Here is a 15,734-nt window from a genome sequence, read left to right as displayed (position 1 = left end):
GAAATGGATGGGTCATTACACAAAGTAAAACTATTTCACCATGTTTATTTGTCCCCCTACCATTACTCACACCTTCTTGTCAACTGTTGGAAATGGGCCATCCTGATTATCACTGCAAAAGATTTTTTCCTCCTGCTGATAATAGCTCACCTTAACTGCTCACTCTCGTTATAGTGTGTATGGGAACACACATTTTTTCATGTTCTCTGCGTGTGTATATATATATCTTCCTGCTGTATTTTCCACTGCATGCATCCAATGAACTGGGTTTTAGCCCACGAAAGCATATGCTCAAATACATTTGTTAGTTTCTAAGGTGCCACAAGTGGTCCTCATTCTTTTTGCAGATAAATTAATGGAAGATAAGTCCATGAATGGCTATTAGCCAGGATGGGTAAGGAATGGTGTCCCTAGCCTCTGTTTGTCAGAGGGTGGAGATGGATGGCAGGAGAGAGATCACTTGATCATTACCTGATCAGTCCCTCTGGGGCACCTGGCAATGGTCGCTGTTGGCAGATAGGATGCGGAGTTGGATGGACCTTTGGTCTGACCCAGTATGGCCATTCTTATGTTCTTATGAAGGGAGGGGCAGAGGACTGTGACAGAGTTTCTGTAGTGTAGTGATTATCACATTTGCCTAACATGCAAAAGATCCCTGGTTTGTAAACCAGGCCGAAACATGCTGGCTTAATTTTCCCAGCTCCTAGTGGCTTGTCCCTGCTGTTGTAGGAGCAGCAGTGATTTCTATGCTCAAAAGGTCTGTTATACTTCTCCAGCTCCCACTTTTGTCTCCTCTCCCTCTCTGAATGCCTGTGAAATGACTTTCCCCCTCCCGCTCCCTCCTGGAATGCTTGTGGGATGAATGGGCTGGTTGAAGAGCAGAAGAGCTCCCAGGTAGACCAGGTTTCTGGGACTCTAATTAGGCAGCGATCACCCAAAGCATGGACACTGCCCAAGGTGGAGTGTGACCAACCAGATGCAGCCAAGTCATGCTGGTCGCAGGCCATTAGGTGCAGGTCCTTAAAAGGGGAAGGGGCCCTGTGCTCAGGAGAGCACTCACAAGCTTGTACCTCCAGTGAATGCTCTTTGTCTGGAAAGCCTGGCTAGTGGTTCTCTGTGTTGTATTTCATTGTGCCTCAGGAAGACCTACCTTCATCGCACCGTCCATAGCTGTGCTGTGGGACACTTACCTTGCAGAATCCTGACATCTCTAGTGCCGAGCCAGTCCTGGGAGCGTGAGTATGCAAGTGTGAGCGTGACACACACCCCTTTCTTCTTTTGAGCTTAGCTGTCCGTATAATAAACGTGCTGCTTTCTGCCAAACTCTAGTGGGTCATTAGTGCTCCCTATGCTTACTAGCTGGCCCAATGTCAGGTAACACCTGCGATAAACTCAACCCCTGCAGGACAGAGGGTGGTGAAATGAGCTGAGAAAAAGCCTTGGCATCAGCAGGGGAAAGGTAGAGGATCTTGGCCAATCACTTTCTGAAGCCTTGTGGCTTGGTCTCCCCTGCCCTTGGAGATTGGCCTATGGCGGCCGACTCTTCCTTCTGGCCTCCTTTTTGTGACTTGCCAAAGGAGGGAGTGAGACAGGAATGGAGCAAAAGAGGAAAGTCAAGCTGACGAAGGCAGGGCAGAAGCTAAGCGCCTCAATGTGGCTAAGTGGGGTTAGTAGAGCACCACCATTCATTCTGAAAAGCCTGAGGAGGTGCGGTTTGCTGCTGGAGGCAGAATCCTGTGCCTGCCTCTTAGCTTCCCAGGGATGGCTACTTGCATCTCAGGAGAAGGAGGATGGTTCTGGGTAAAAGGAAGACAAGCAAAGATCTGGGAGGAAATTTGGGTGCGGGGTGCTGGCTCTGCCCTGGGGGAGGTGGTTGGGATGCAAGAGGGGCGACACTTACCCTGGGCAATGCAGCTCTCAAAGTGACCGGTACACACAACTCTGCGGCAGCAGCTTCTAGGTGGGCGGGGTCAGGGGGGTCTCCGTGTGCCACTGCCTGCAGGCGCTGCCCCCAGAGCTCCTATTGACTGCAGTTCCTGGCCAATGGGAGCTGTGGAGTTGGTACTTGGGGCCGGGACAGTGAATGGAGACACTCACCCGGCCCCAGGGGATGCCAGAACATGCCAGCCACTTCTGGGAGTGGCACGGAGGGATTGAGGTAGAGGGGGCAGGGAGCCCCCTCAGTGCTGCTGGCACATCTCTGCACATCCATTGTGGGAGGGGAGCAGATGTTGTCCATGTGTTGCCTGGGGTAGGGGCAGTGCACAGAGCTGCCTCCCCTCCCGGGTCTACTACAGGAGTGGGTGAGTGGGGTCTTTTGGCCTGCAAGGTGCAGCAGTTCGGACTAGATGATCACACTGGCACCTTCTGACCTTAAAGGCTCTGAGTCTAAAAGGGAGAGAGAAGTAAAGGAAATGTTTTAAAGAATTAATCCAAACACTGAAATACCAGGATAACTCCAACAGCTCATTGTGTAGTCCCACCCCTTTCTTCCTCCATTGTGTGTTGAATGACCTGCAGGATATTGATTTTCTCATTCTACTGCTAAACTGCTACAATGTGACTGAAATTAAACCAATTCCCAGCAGAGAAAGCATCACATCACTTCATTCACTGGGAATCAAACCCAGGTCCACTGCTTATAAGACAACTACACTCACCAATATACCACCAATACATCTGGCAAAAGTGCTACTTATGCTTGGCCAATGAGGCTAGACCAGCATGGAGACAATTTTCTGCCTGTTAAAATGTACTGGATTATCATCACTAAAAAAACCCACCTCCATCTTCACTTGGGTTTGAACCATCAGCCTTTCAATTAGCCACCAAAGTTGTTAATCACAGGGTATGACTAAACTACAAGATTATTCCAATTTTACAGAAACCGGTTTTTGGAAACAGATTGTATAAAGTCGAGTGCACACAGCCACACTAAGCACATTAATTCAGCGGTGTGCATCCATGTACCGAGGCTAGCATTGATTTCCAGAGTGTTGCACTGTGGGTAGCTATCCCATAGCTAACCCATAGTTCCCACCGTCTCCCCCACCCATTGGAATTCTGAGTTGAGATCCTAATGCCTGATGGGGCAAAACAGTGTCGTGGGTAATTCTGGGTAAATGTCATCACTCAATCCTCCCTCCATGCAAGCAACAGCAAACAATCATTTCGCACCCTTTTCCCTGGATTACCCGAGCAGACATCATAGCATGGTAACCATGGACCCCGTTCACCCTTTTTTCACTGTCACCATATGTCTACTGGATTGTGCTGACAGACGCGGTACTGCAGTGCTACATAGCCGCATCCCCTTGCCATTTGCAAGTTAGCAAAGATGGTTACCAGCCATACTGTAACATCTGCTGCTTTGCAAGTTGACAATGACGGTTACCAGTTATACTGTACCATCTCCTGCTGTCATGGGCGCTCTTGGCCGGCCTCGGTGAGGTCAGCTGGGGGCGCATGGACAAAAATGGGAATGACTCCACAGCTCATTCTCTTCTTTAAGTTTTGTCTAAAGGGAGAATCAGTCCTGTCTAGACTATCAGGCAAGCCTATTAAAGAACCAGAGAGGCAAACGGCCACTCCGGGTCAGAGCGGAACCGCAGACATTCCGCAGAAATGATGAGCTGCATGTCATTCTAGGGGGTGCCCCTGCAACAACCTCTCCCATTGTTTCCCTCCTCCGCCACCCCTCCTGGGCTACTGTGGCAGTTATCCCCCAATTTATGTGATGAAGTAATAAAGAATGCAGGAATCTTAAACAACACTGACTTTATTGCCCCTGCAAACAAAGCTCAAAAGCCGTGAGGAGAGGGCAGCCTCCAGCTGCTATGATATTCCAGGTAGGACTGAATCTCCATTAGACAAAGCTTAAAGGAGAGAATGACCTGGGAGTCATTCCCATTTTTGCCCAGGCACCCCTGGCTAACCTCACCTAGGCCAGTCAGGAGCACTCATGGGACGATGATGACGGATACCAGTCCTACTGTACTGTCTACTGTCCACAAGGAAGGGAAGGGAAGGAGATGCTGCTATGTAGTGCTGCAGCACCACGTCTGTCAGCAGCATCCAGTAGACATATGGTGACATTGAAAAGAGGTGAGAAACAATTTTTTTCCCTTTGCTTTCACGGGGTGGGGAGGGGGGGACGAAATATACCCTGAACCACCCACGACAATGTTTTTGACCCTTCAGGCTTTGGGAACTCAACCAAGAATTCAAATGGTTTTTGGAGAATGCGGGAACTGTGGGATAGCTACGGTCATCAGTTGCCCCTCCCTCCATGAGCATCCATTTGATTCTTTGGCTTTCTGGTACGCTTCTCTCAGCTCCCTTAAGTTTCAGCACTGTGTCAAGTCCCTCTTGTGGCCTCTGTCCATCATGGCCTTGGAGATTTTTATAAAATGTTTTGGCATTTTGTCTTTTGGAATGGAGTTCTGATAGAACAGATTCATCTCCCCATACAGAGATCAGCTTCAGTATCTCCCATGTGTTCCAGGCTGGAGCTCTTTTTTGATTCTGGGACTGCATGGTCACCTGTGCTGATCGGCGCTCCACGCTAGGCAAACAGGACATGAAATTCAAAAGTTTGCGAGGCTTTTCCTGTCTACCTGACCAGTGCATCTGAGTTCAGATTGCTGTCCAGAGTGATCACAATGGTGCACTGTGGGATAGCGCCTGGAGGCCAATGCCATCAAATTGCAGCCACACTAACCCTAATCCGAAATAGCAATACCCATTTCAGCACCACTCCCCTCATCGGGGAGGAGTACAGATATCAGTATTAAGAGCCCTTTATATTGCTATAAAAAGCTTTGTTGTGTGGACGGGTGCAGGGTTAATGCGATTTACCACTGCTAAATTTGATATAAACTTGTAGTGTTGACCAGACCAGAGAGAGCAGTAGGTTTCTCCTATTGTTTCCTACTCTTGTTTTCTTGACTAGTTTCTCCTGTGCACCAACTTGCTCTCTTTCTTTGTGAAGCTGGCTAGTTCAGTTGGTAGAGCATCAGACTTTTAATTTGAGGGTCCAGGGTTCAATTCCCTGGTTAGGTGATAAACTACCCACAAAGATCGTAAACTGTCTTTCTGGAGTCCTCTTTGATGCTGACCTGACTTCTGCTAACCCTGGGCTTACATTGTAATGTAGACATACACTGAGAGTGTATCTATACAGTGATAAAAGCCTTGTGGCCTGGTTGGCTGGATCATCTGACTTGGACTCCTGGGGCTCAGGTTGTGGGGCTAAAAACTGCAATGTAGACATTTGGGCTCAGACTGGACACCCAGGCTCAGAGAACCTTGCCCCTTATGGGGTCTCAGAGGCTGGACTCAAGCCCAAGTTTCTACACTGTAACTTTGTAACCCTGCAGCACAATCCCCACAAGCCTGAATCAACTGACCCAGGGTTTGAGAATAGTGACTTGGGTGTGTTAATGGCAGTGTAGACATAATGCTAGGCTATGTCCACACTGCTATGAAATACTCAGGGCTGACCCATGCCAGCTCAGGCTCCCAGGGCTTGGGCCGTGGAGTGGTAAATTTGCACTGTAGACATCTCAGCTCAGGCTCAATACCGGGCTCTGGGACCCCACAAGGTTGGGAGGGAATTGAGGAAGCAAAAAAGGTAAAATGGAAGTGGAGTATTACCATGGACTCAATGGCATTCCTCCATTGGTCTGTCTGCTTTGGCGCAGGGACAATATCACTTTCTGCTGCATCTGTTATTTCAAAGGGTAGGATTTTCATTCTCACACATGGTGCACAAAACAGGACTCAACCCTCGGTGTAAGTAAATGAGCTGCCCACAGGTTCTGGCAGCCACAATGAGCCATTTGGTGTGAGAGCCCAGACCTGCCCCTGTCACAGAGGGAGGGGATCATCTGCAAGGGGCTTAGAACACTCATCTACCAGCTCCTAACTCCCAAACTTTCAGTAACTCTGTTATCAGTGCCCGTGAGTGTAATTTAAACCATAAAAATAGCCACCCTGGGCTAGACCAAAGATCCTTCTAGCTCTGTATTTTGTCCTCTGACAGTAGCCAATACCGGGTGCCCCAAAAGCCACTCCCCAAAGCACCCCACTGAGAGTTGAACCGAGGATTTTCTGTTTACAAAGCAGGTGCTTTAGCCAGCTAAATCAAGGTGCCTGCTATTATTTAAACTGTCATCTCTGCCCACATTTGACTTTCTGCCAATCCCCACTGGGCCCTGACAAGTGTTGTTTGTGTTTGGATTCTGCAAAGCAGAGGAGCAGGTGAGGTTTTCCTTGCAAGCTGTGTGTGTGTGTGAATCTTTGGCCAGGTCTGCACTACAAAGTTATTTCAGAGAATTATATTGCTCAGGTGTGTGAAAAACACACAACGCTCCCTTGGTAGGCAGCTTGTAGCTGGTGTACACACTGCAATGCCACGTCTGGAGACAAAACTGCCCTGTTTTGGTGACAAAATAAAACCACCTCGAGGAAAGGCCTAGAACTTTTTGCAGCAAACTTAAAGCAACAAATTGTCAGTGTGAATGCTGCTGATCATTATATCATCATAACTGGCCTCCACCAGTATCCCACAATGCCTGCCGTGAAATCGCCTGCCCTGCATTCTTGCTGCAGAGGCTGGGCCCCTCCCCTTTCATAACTCCAGAAAGTTCTGAAAGCTGAGCCGCTATCCACACTGAGATTAGGTTGATATAACTGCATTGTTTTAGGGGGTGTAAACTTTTTACACCCCTAAGTAATGTAATTACACCGACCTAATTTTGTTGCGTAGACCTGTGAAAAGTCTCGCTCACACATCGTGGCAGTAAACCTTCCCTTGCTCCTCTGCTTTACAGAATCCAAACACAGGCAACACTTGTCAGGGCCCAGTGGGGATTGGCAGAGTCAGGTGTGGGCAGAGATGCTGTTTTAAGCAGCAGTGGGCACCACGGCTTAGCTGCTTAAAGCACCTCTTTGGAAACTGGAGATCTTGGGTTCAACTCCCAGTAGTGCCTAAGGGAGTGGCTTTTGGGGCACCTGCTACTGCTACTGTCAGAAGACAAGATGCAGAGCTAGATGGACCTTTGGTCTAGCCCAATGTGGTTTAAATTACACTCACTGGCATTGATAATAGAGTTACTGAAAGTTTGGGCATTAAGAGCTGATAGGTCAGTGGTCCAGTCCCCTCAATGCAGTTAAACCATTTCCACTTGCTAAACTCCCTTCCAACCTTCTGGGCTCCTAGAGCAGGGTACTGAGCCTGGGCCCAGACACGTAAACTGCAACTTTACAGCCGAAGCCACATGACCTCAGTTAATATGACATGGGCCAGCCGTGGGTGTTTCACTCCACTTTAGACGTATCCTAACATTATGTCTACACTGTGATAACACACCCAGAGCACCTGTCCCAAAGCGCAGGTCAGCTGACTCAGGCTTATGGGACTTGGGCTGCAAGACTATAAAATTACAGTGCAGACAAACGGTCTTGAGCCCAACCTCTGAGACCCCATGAGGGGTGAGGGTTTCTGAACCCAGGCTTCAGTGTGAAAACAAATATCTGCACCACAGTTGTTAGCCCCTCAGCTTTACGTCCAGGAGCCCAAGTCAGATAACCCAGGCCAGCCATGCTGCCATCTTTATCCCAAGAGAGATGGACTCTAAGGGTACGTCTCCATTGCAATGTAATCCCAGGTGTGGCACGCTGTGTTCAAAGCAGCACCTGAAAGCCCCATATTCACCACTCTCATATAATGATGACATGGTTTGTACAAAGTCTGCCTTGTGAGGTGTGATTTCAAAAGTCTTGATCTGTTGAACATTAATATCTTGTTGGATTGTGTGTGCTAGCATTGGTTGGGAAGTTATGCTCTGTGTGCGTTACTGAAATATGTTATGGGTTGGGAAATGCCCCCCACCAGCCTTTCAGGTGTGACAATGCAGGAGCCAGACTTGCTGCTGGCCCACTGAAGGTATCCGAACTCCCAAGGACTATCCCAGGAACTGTGTACAATGCAGGCTTCTCCGAGATAGCACAGAGACAATGGACACTGCTTGCCTCACATCATAGCACAGGCGCCTCCTAGCAAGTTGGAAGAAACTATGAAAGAGGGGAAGAGACATCATGATTTGGACTCTCTCCCCTACAACTCAACAGCTGGAAACACACCTGGAGGACAAAGACTGAACTGAACTGATTCAGAAATCAGAAGAGAATAATAACAATAATACTTTCAAACCAAAATCCCCAAACAGACTAGTATTGGTTTTTCAGCAGAAAATTTTCAGTTTGGGGAATTTTGTTTTCTCTGTCAGACCTTGCCAAGGGAAGCAGGGAGAAAATGTTTGAGTTGCCTCCTTCAGAACAGCTTGGCCTATACTCTAGCTCTGGTTCACTGTTCTGGCCTTGCTCAGGTTGAGGCTGTTTTAATAATTTGGGCAGGTCCCAGGATGTTTGGGGGAGATGATGAGGATGTTACTTTTTGAGATAAAAACTAAGAAATACAGGACTAGAGAATTTTTTTTAAGAAATCTGGGATTTAGACATTTTATTTAAAGCAAAGGGGATCTGAGTTTCTGAGAAGGTTTTTGTTTGCAAGAAGCAACGTTGTTTGATCTGTCATTGTACCAAAGGGGGAAGATGGTTGTCTATAAAGGAGAGGTGAAGACTAAATGCATCCAATAAGGATAGGATTCAAACACATGCATGCAGAGTACAACAGCTTAGAAGTGCATCACCTTAACAACTCAGCCACCTCATCTGAGCTGGCAAGAAAGAGACAGGAGGAGAAATCTAAGGCCAGCAGAGATAGGGACACTATAGAGTTTTTAAATACTAAACGGAAGCAGGGGCTGAATGAGCTCCCCCCTCACATCTAGTGAGGAGCTGGGGGAAAGACTTCAGGAAAAGTTTGTGTTTGCATAGACACACCTACTCTGTCTAGCTATGCAGCATGATGGGGCCACTTTCCCAAAATGACCAGTTTTGGCTGGTGGTGGGTTACAAATCACTTTAGGATTGAGTGGATTGAAATGTTATTATCCTTCCTGCTTGAGTGAAGGGCAGCAGAACATACCTGGTCGGTCCTGATGGAGGGGTAGGTGGGTGAGGAATAGCTTTTATTGGACTTCATAGAAGTGATTGAGAACGTCATCCCAAAACAGTGATCCCCAAACATTTCACACTGTGCCCTTTTATCCATGGCTGTGGACCCTCGGAAGCCACGGTCAAGAACCAAGGCTGGGAGTGAGACTGTTGCTTGCTGGGGAGAGGGGTGCAGACAGGGGTAAGGGGGTCAAGGCCGAGCTGGGAGCCAGAGGCCCGGGGTTGGGGTTGGGGCTGGGGAAGACCTGGGACAGAGTGTGTCTGAGTGCTGCTACCTCCATGGAGGCTGGCTCAGGCCCTGAAGTGCCCCCATGAATGTTCCTCTGTGTTCCCTAGGAGTCATGCCTCAGATTTTGGGGATCACTGAAGCCTACTAACTAATCAGGGGCTAATTATGCCAATGCCCAGTGAAAGGGAGAACAAGTGCGGGGCCCCCAGCACTGGAGCAATGTGAAAGGGCTGCAGGAGAAGGGCAATGGCTGGTGGCACACGGAGTAAAGGGCAAAAGGGGCACAGGAGGGGGCAGGAGTTAGGGGTGAAGGAGCTGCAAGGTTTGGGAGTGCAGGAGCTAGCGGTAAAGGGGGAGTAGGGATCATCCAGGAGCAATGGGAAAGTGCCAAAGTACAAGCTTTGCCCAGGGCACCATTTTCCCTAATGCTGATTTGAGCAAACAATTGGAAATGACCATTCAGTGAGAACAGAACCATAGGCCTGGTCTACACTACACGTTTAAACCGATTTTAGCAGCGTTAAACCGATTTAACGCAGCACCCGTCCACCCTACGAGGCCCTTTATATCGATATAAAGGGCTCTTTAAATCAGTTTCTGTACTCCTCCCCAAAGAGAGGAGTAGCGCTAAAATTGGTATTACCATATCGGATTAGGGTTAGTGTGGCTGCAAATAGACGGAATTGGCCTCCGGACGGTATCCCACAGTGCACCACGCTGACCGCTCTGGACAGCAATCTGAACTCGGATGCAGTGGCCAGGTAAACAGGAAAAGCCCCGCGAAATTTTGAATTACATTTCCTGTTTGCCCAGCATGGAGCTCTGATCAGCACTGGTGGCCATGCAGTCCCAAATCCAAAAAGAGCTCCAGCATGGACCGTACAGGAGATACTGGATCTGATCGCTGTATGGGGAGACAAATCTGTTCTATCAGAGCTCCTTTACAGAAGACGAAATGCCAAAGCGTTTGAAAAAAATCTCCAGGATACACAGTGCTGCGTGACAAGCATAATGGAAAGCCAAAGAATCAAATGGACACTCATGGAGGGAGGGAGGGGGTACTGAGGACTCCAGCTATCCCACAGTCCACAGCAGTCTCCGAAAACTATTTGTGTTCTTGGCTGAGCTCCCAGTGCCTGTAGGTTCAAACACATTGTCCAGCGTGATTCAGGGTATAGCTCGTCAACTTACTCCCTCCCCCCACCAAGTGAAAGAAAAGGGAAAGAAATCATTTCTTGACTTTTTTCAATGTCACCCTATGTCTACTGAATGCTGGTGGTAGATGCGATGCTGCAGCAGCGAAGAGCAGTATCTGCTGCTCTCCCCTTCTGGGTGGCAGATGGTACAATGTGATTGCTATCTGTCACCACCATCAGCCTGTGAGTGCTCCTGGATGGCCTCAGGTGAGGCTGGCTGGGGACACCTGGGTAAAAATAGTAATGATTCCTGGTCATTCCCAGTAGATGGTACAGAACGGCTGGTAACTGTCCTCATCATAGCAACTGGGGGCTGAGCTCCATCAGCCCCCTCCCTTTCTTGTGTAAAGAAAAGGTTCTGTACTGCCTGGACTATCATAGCAGTGGGATGCTGGGCTCCTCTCCTCTGCACCACTTAATGTCCTGTCTGGACTGTCATAGCACCAGGAGGCTGCCTCTCCTCCGCACCACTTAATGTCCTGCCTGGACTGTCATAGCACCAGGAGGCTGCCTCCCCTCATTTTATCTCACTAACAAGTCATTGTTTCTTATTCCTGCATTCTTTATAACTTGATGACACAAATGGGGGGGACACTGCCACAGTAGCCCAGGAAGGTTGGGGGAGAAGGGAAGCAACAGGTGGGGTTGTTGCAGGGATGCCCCCCCCCATGAATAGCATGTAGCTCATCATTTCTGCAGGATCTGACACAGAGCAGCTGTGCTCTCTGATATACTGGTTCTCTAGTACACTTGCCCCTTATTCTAGGCAGGACCAACTCTATTTTTAGAAGCCCTAAAGGAGGAATTGATTCAGGGAGTCATTCCCAGTTTTGCCTTTGCACCCCCAGCTAAAAGCACTCATGATAGCAGCAGACAGTACAACAAATAACCATCAACTTACTGCCAATTTACAATAGTAGCAGATGGTACAGCATGAGTGATAACCATCTCTGCTATCATGCAAAAGTAAACAAATGCTGCTGTGTAGCGCTGCAGTAATGCCTCTGTTAGCGACATCCAGTACACATACGGTGATAGTAAAAAAAAAAAAAGCTGAACTGGCTCCATGGTTGCCGTGCTATGGCGTCTGCCAGGGCAATCCAGGGAAAAAGGGCGCAAAATGATTGTCTGCCGTTGTTTTCCCGGAGGAAGGAATGACTGAGGACATTTACCCAGAACCACCCGCAGCAATGATTTTTGCCCCATCAGGCACTGGGATCTCAACCCAGAATTCCAAGGGGTGGGGGAGACTGCGGGAACTATGAGATAGCTACAGAATAGCTACCCACAGTGCAACGCTCTGGATAGCGACGCTAGCCTAGGACCATGGACGCACACCGCCGAATTAATGTGATTAGTGTGGCCGTGTGCACTTGACTTTACACAATCTGTTTTACAAAACCGGTTTATGTAAAATAGGAATAATCCCATAGTGTAGACGTACCCATAGTGTAGAAAAGCCTCTTTGTTAAGTGGTTGTGGATGAGTGCTTAGGGAGATGGGCTAGAAAGCAACAGGCATGTTTCTGTGGCGGTTTGATTTTTGCCTGTTGGCAAGGCTGGTGTGTGATGTCTCCATGGCTGTACTTTCAGTGTCTGATCATCCACAGTGCCACAAGAAGCTAAGTCTAGACATATTCAGAGGCTCTATGCCCAGGCTTATCAAACTTCCTTTCATTGCAACACCCTTCTACTGAAAAAAACTTACTACATGTCCCTGGAAGGAGGGACCAAGCCCCTCCACACTGGGTAAAGGCAGGGGAGACAAAGCCAGAGCCCTGTCCCAGTTGGGGGAGGGTGAAACCAGAGCTTGAGGGATTCAGTCTTGGGTGATGCGGCTCAGCCTTTTGGCTTCAGCCTCAGCCCCCAACAAGTCTAATGACAGCCCTGACGACCCCATTAAAACAGGGTCATGACCCACTTTGGGGTCCTGACTCACAGTTTGAGAACCACTGCTCTATGCTGATGGGAGAGAGTTTTCCTGTCCGTGTAGTTAATCCACTTCCCTATGAGGTGGCAGCTATGTCAGTGGGAGAAGCTATATCAGTGGATATGAAAGCTGTGGTGTTTACCACATTAAATAAGTTTAATCAAACCCCATTTTTAAAACCACTTGTGGTCTGGGAATGGCAAAGGACTTCAATGGGTAGAGTCTGTCCTTCAAAGCCCTGGAGATCACAATTCCAGGCTCCTGATGGCATGGGGGTATAGATCAGTGGTAGAGTGCTTGACTACAAGTCAGATAGGCTGTGGCTCAAACCCAAGTGCCGTCTTAAAACTTCTTTCATTTTTTTAAAAAAAGGAAAACATTTTCATTTCCATTCTCCATTATGTTCAGGAGCTCCACTATACAGGGATGCTTGAAATGAATGTAGACACTCAACATTTTGCTATCTAAATGCATAAAAACCTAGCAAAGCTGTCCATCAGCTGAAATAAGTTCCAATCCTCTAAGTGTCTAGTTTATGTTTTCATCAATTAAACAAGGTATCATAGGAATGTACATTTGCAGATCCCTCTTCTCCAGGGGCTATGTGTGCAGAAGAACAAGAACCACATCCAGTTGCAGTTCAGGAGTCTGATGAGGAAAGGCAACTTGATGTAGGCTAAAGTCACCAGCACCTTGTCTCCTTCACATTCAACCAGCAGTTGGGATCCCCAGGGCAAGGCATGAGAAGAAGATAGTGGCTGTGAGCAGGAAAATAGCCTCCAAGAAGCTGGATAAAGCTGTCAAGATCCTCAGGGAGGTCACCATGCCCATGTCTAGAATGTAGTTGTGGAGATTAATGGAAGGAGGAGGCACACATCAAAGCCCTGGGAGGGCTCACGTCAGGGCCCTAGTGGGGCTCTGGGTGATCGCTGCTTCCTACCACTCAACACAGATATAATAAGGTTGAGTAGTGTCCGGAAAAGAAAAACTAAACAACTAATTATTCCTTCAGAAAGGTTTTTAATGACTTACAACTATAAAGCAACACAAACAGAAGGAGAAAAACAGAATTAAAGACCAGCACTGAGTGAGGATTAATACAAATGGCAAGTTATACTGGAGAGAAGCACAAGTCCAGGTAATATTATGCATTAACTGCCTATTCCTATAAGTGCACATATAAAAGGTAAATAATATTGAAAATACAGTGAAACTTCGCTCTAACGTGACGTTTAGGGTCCAAAAACTTCCATCGCGCTAAATGTGGGGTTGCGGTATAGCGGGGTTTCAGACCAGTCAAATTGTCAGTGGTCCCCAAAGCTGTGCATTGATATGTGCTGCCTTGTCCCCCTAGGGCCCACCAGGGGAGAGGAGCCATGGCCCCATGCCTGCTGGGGACAGAGAACTCTGGGCTGCTGGCACCAGTGCTCTCTGTTCCCAGAAGGTGCGGGGCAGCGGCTTCTTTCCAGCTTCAAGAGGAGTCGCGGCTCCCTGCCTGCCGGGGACAGAGAACTCCGGGGCTGCGGGAGCCGGTGCTCTCTGTCCCCAGCAGGTGTGGGGCCATGGCTTCTCTCCAGCTTCAAAAGGAGCAGCGGCTACCCACCTGACGGGGACAAAGAACTCCGGGGCTGGATTCAATAACCTTTCAGGGTCCCTTCCAGTTCTGAGATAGGTATATCTCAATATGTTATATTACAATAGAAACAGGGATTCTTTGTTCAATTTGTAACTCTGAATAAAACACAATTATTTAGTTCTTAGCTCCAACACCTGGCAATTTGCTGACCAGGCCTATCTTAGCAAGCAAGGCTTTCTATTTACCCCAGCTTTCTCTTAGGTGATCACGATTTGCTAGGCCTCTGGTCCCTTGACCATACTTTGGACTTTGGGTCTGGAAAACAGCTGGCACAATCCACAGACCAGGTTGTTATATAAAATGCTCATGGATTTTAACCCTTCACATAGAGTAATGGCAAGGTTCTTGATTCAGGTTTGTAGCAGTAATGGAATAAACTGCAGGTTCAAATCAAGTCTCTGGAATCCATCCACAGCTAGGATGGGTCATTCAGTCCTTTGTAGAGAGCTTCAGTTTGTAGCAAAGTCCCTCCAAAGGTATGAACCAGGATTGGAGATGAGGCATTAGTCTTCTGTCATGTGCTCTTTGCTTTCTTTGTCCCAAGGACACTATCCAGCACGTAGCATAGAAAAACCTTAGAGTTCTGTCCATAGGCAGGTCCTGCATTCCTTGCTGAGTCACAAGGCATATCTGTCTTCTCTCAGTGGGTCAGTTGTACAGCTGATGGTCCTTAATGGGCCATCAAGCAGGCTAGGCAGAACTGACACCAACTTGTCTGGCTGGGGTGTTCCTCGGAAGCATAGCACAAGTTTGAAATAGGGACAGCATAGCGCCAATATTCATGTCAACTACAAAAATGATACACATCTAGAGATAGCATCATTATAATCTGCCAATCAGAACCTCTCCATAGACCCCCTTACATGACAACCTTTCTATCATATTGGCTGCAAATATAGAACAGTGGGCGCAACGGTGATCTATACAGTTACAGATTATGTCAATAACGTCATAGGAGGTGACACGGCATCAGTGAGACTGATATTGGAATACTGCCTCCACTTTTGGTGTCCTCATTTGAAAAAGATGTTGTGAAATTGGAGCTGGGGCAGCAAAGAGCCACTAAATGTTCTGAGGGCTGGAGAAAAATGCCTTCTAGTGAGCTATTGAAAGAGCTCAACCTGTTTCGCTTATCAAAAGAAGATTGAAGAGTGACTTCATTGAAGTGTTGAAGGGATTTAATGGAGAGAAAATATTTGGTATTAAAGAGCTCTTTAATTTAGCAGAGAAAGGCATAACAAGACCCAACGGCTGGAAGGTGAAAAGAGGCAAATTCATACTACAAATAAGGCACAAAAATTCAACAGCGAGGATGATTCACCACAGGAACAAGCTACCAAGGAAAGTGGTGGATTTGCCATCTCCTGATGTCATTTAATGAAGACTAGATGCCTTTCTGGAATGTGTTTGTCCCAAAAGTAGCTATTGTGTCATTCAGGAGGCCTGTGAGATGCAGGGGGTCAGATTAGATGCTCTAATGGTCTCTTCTGGCCATAAAGCTGACTAATTTCTGAAAAACTGAGTGTAGCATTGAGAGCAGCATCTGATGTTTTCCTGTCTAGCCGGCTTGCTTCCTAGAACGAACGCTCCTTGAGTGGGGTGATCCACAGGGAGTAGCTCAAACCTCCAAAGTGCCTGGCCAGGGGCAGGACATTAGCACAGC

At 47.8% G+C, this 15,734-nt stretch overlaps 1 non-coding gene across 1 annotated transcript; it reads left to right on the top strand.

Annotated features, from left to right (window-relative positions):
• Positions 1-4,988: 4,988 nt before the first annotated feature.
• TRNAK-UUU (transfer RNA lysine (anticodon UUU)) lies at positions 4,989-5,061 on the top strand. The gene has a single exon. It is a non-coding gene; the product is annotated as a tRNA-Lys (tRNA).
• The last annotated feature ends 10,673 nt before the right edge of the window (positions 5,062-15,734 follow it).

The sequence above is a fragment of the Gopherus flavomarginatus genome, chromosome 1 (assembly GCF_025201925.1).
Source record: "Gopherus flavomarginatus isolate rGopFla2 chromosome 1, rGopFla2.mat.asm, whole genome shotgun sequence".
Classification (NCBI taxonomy): domain Eukaryota; kingdom Metazoa; phylum Chordata; order Testudines; family Testudinidae; genus Gopherus; species Gopherus flavomarginatus.
This window is presented reverse-complemented; position numbering and strand designations above follow the sequence as displayed.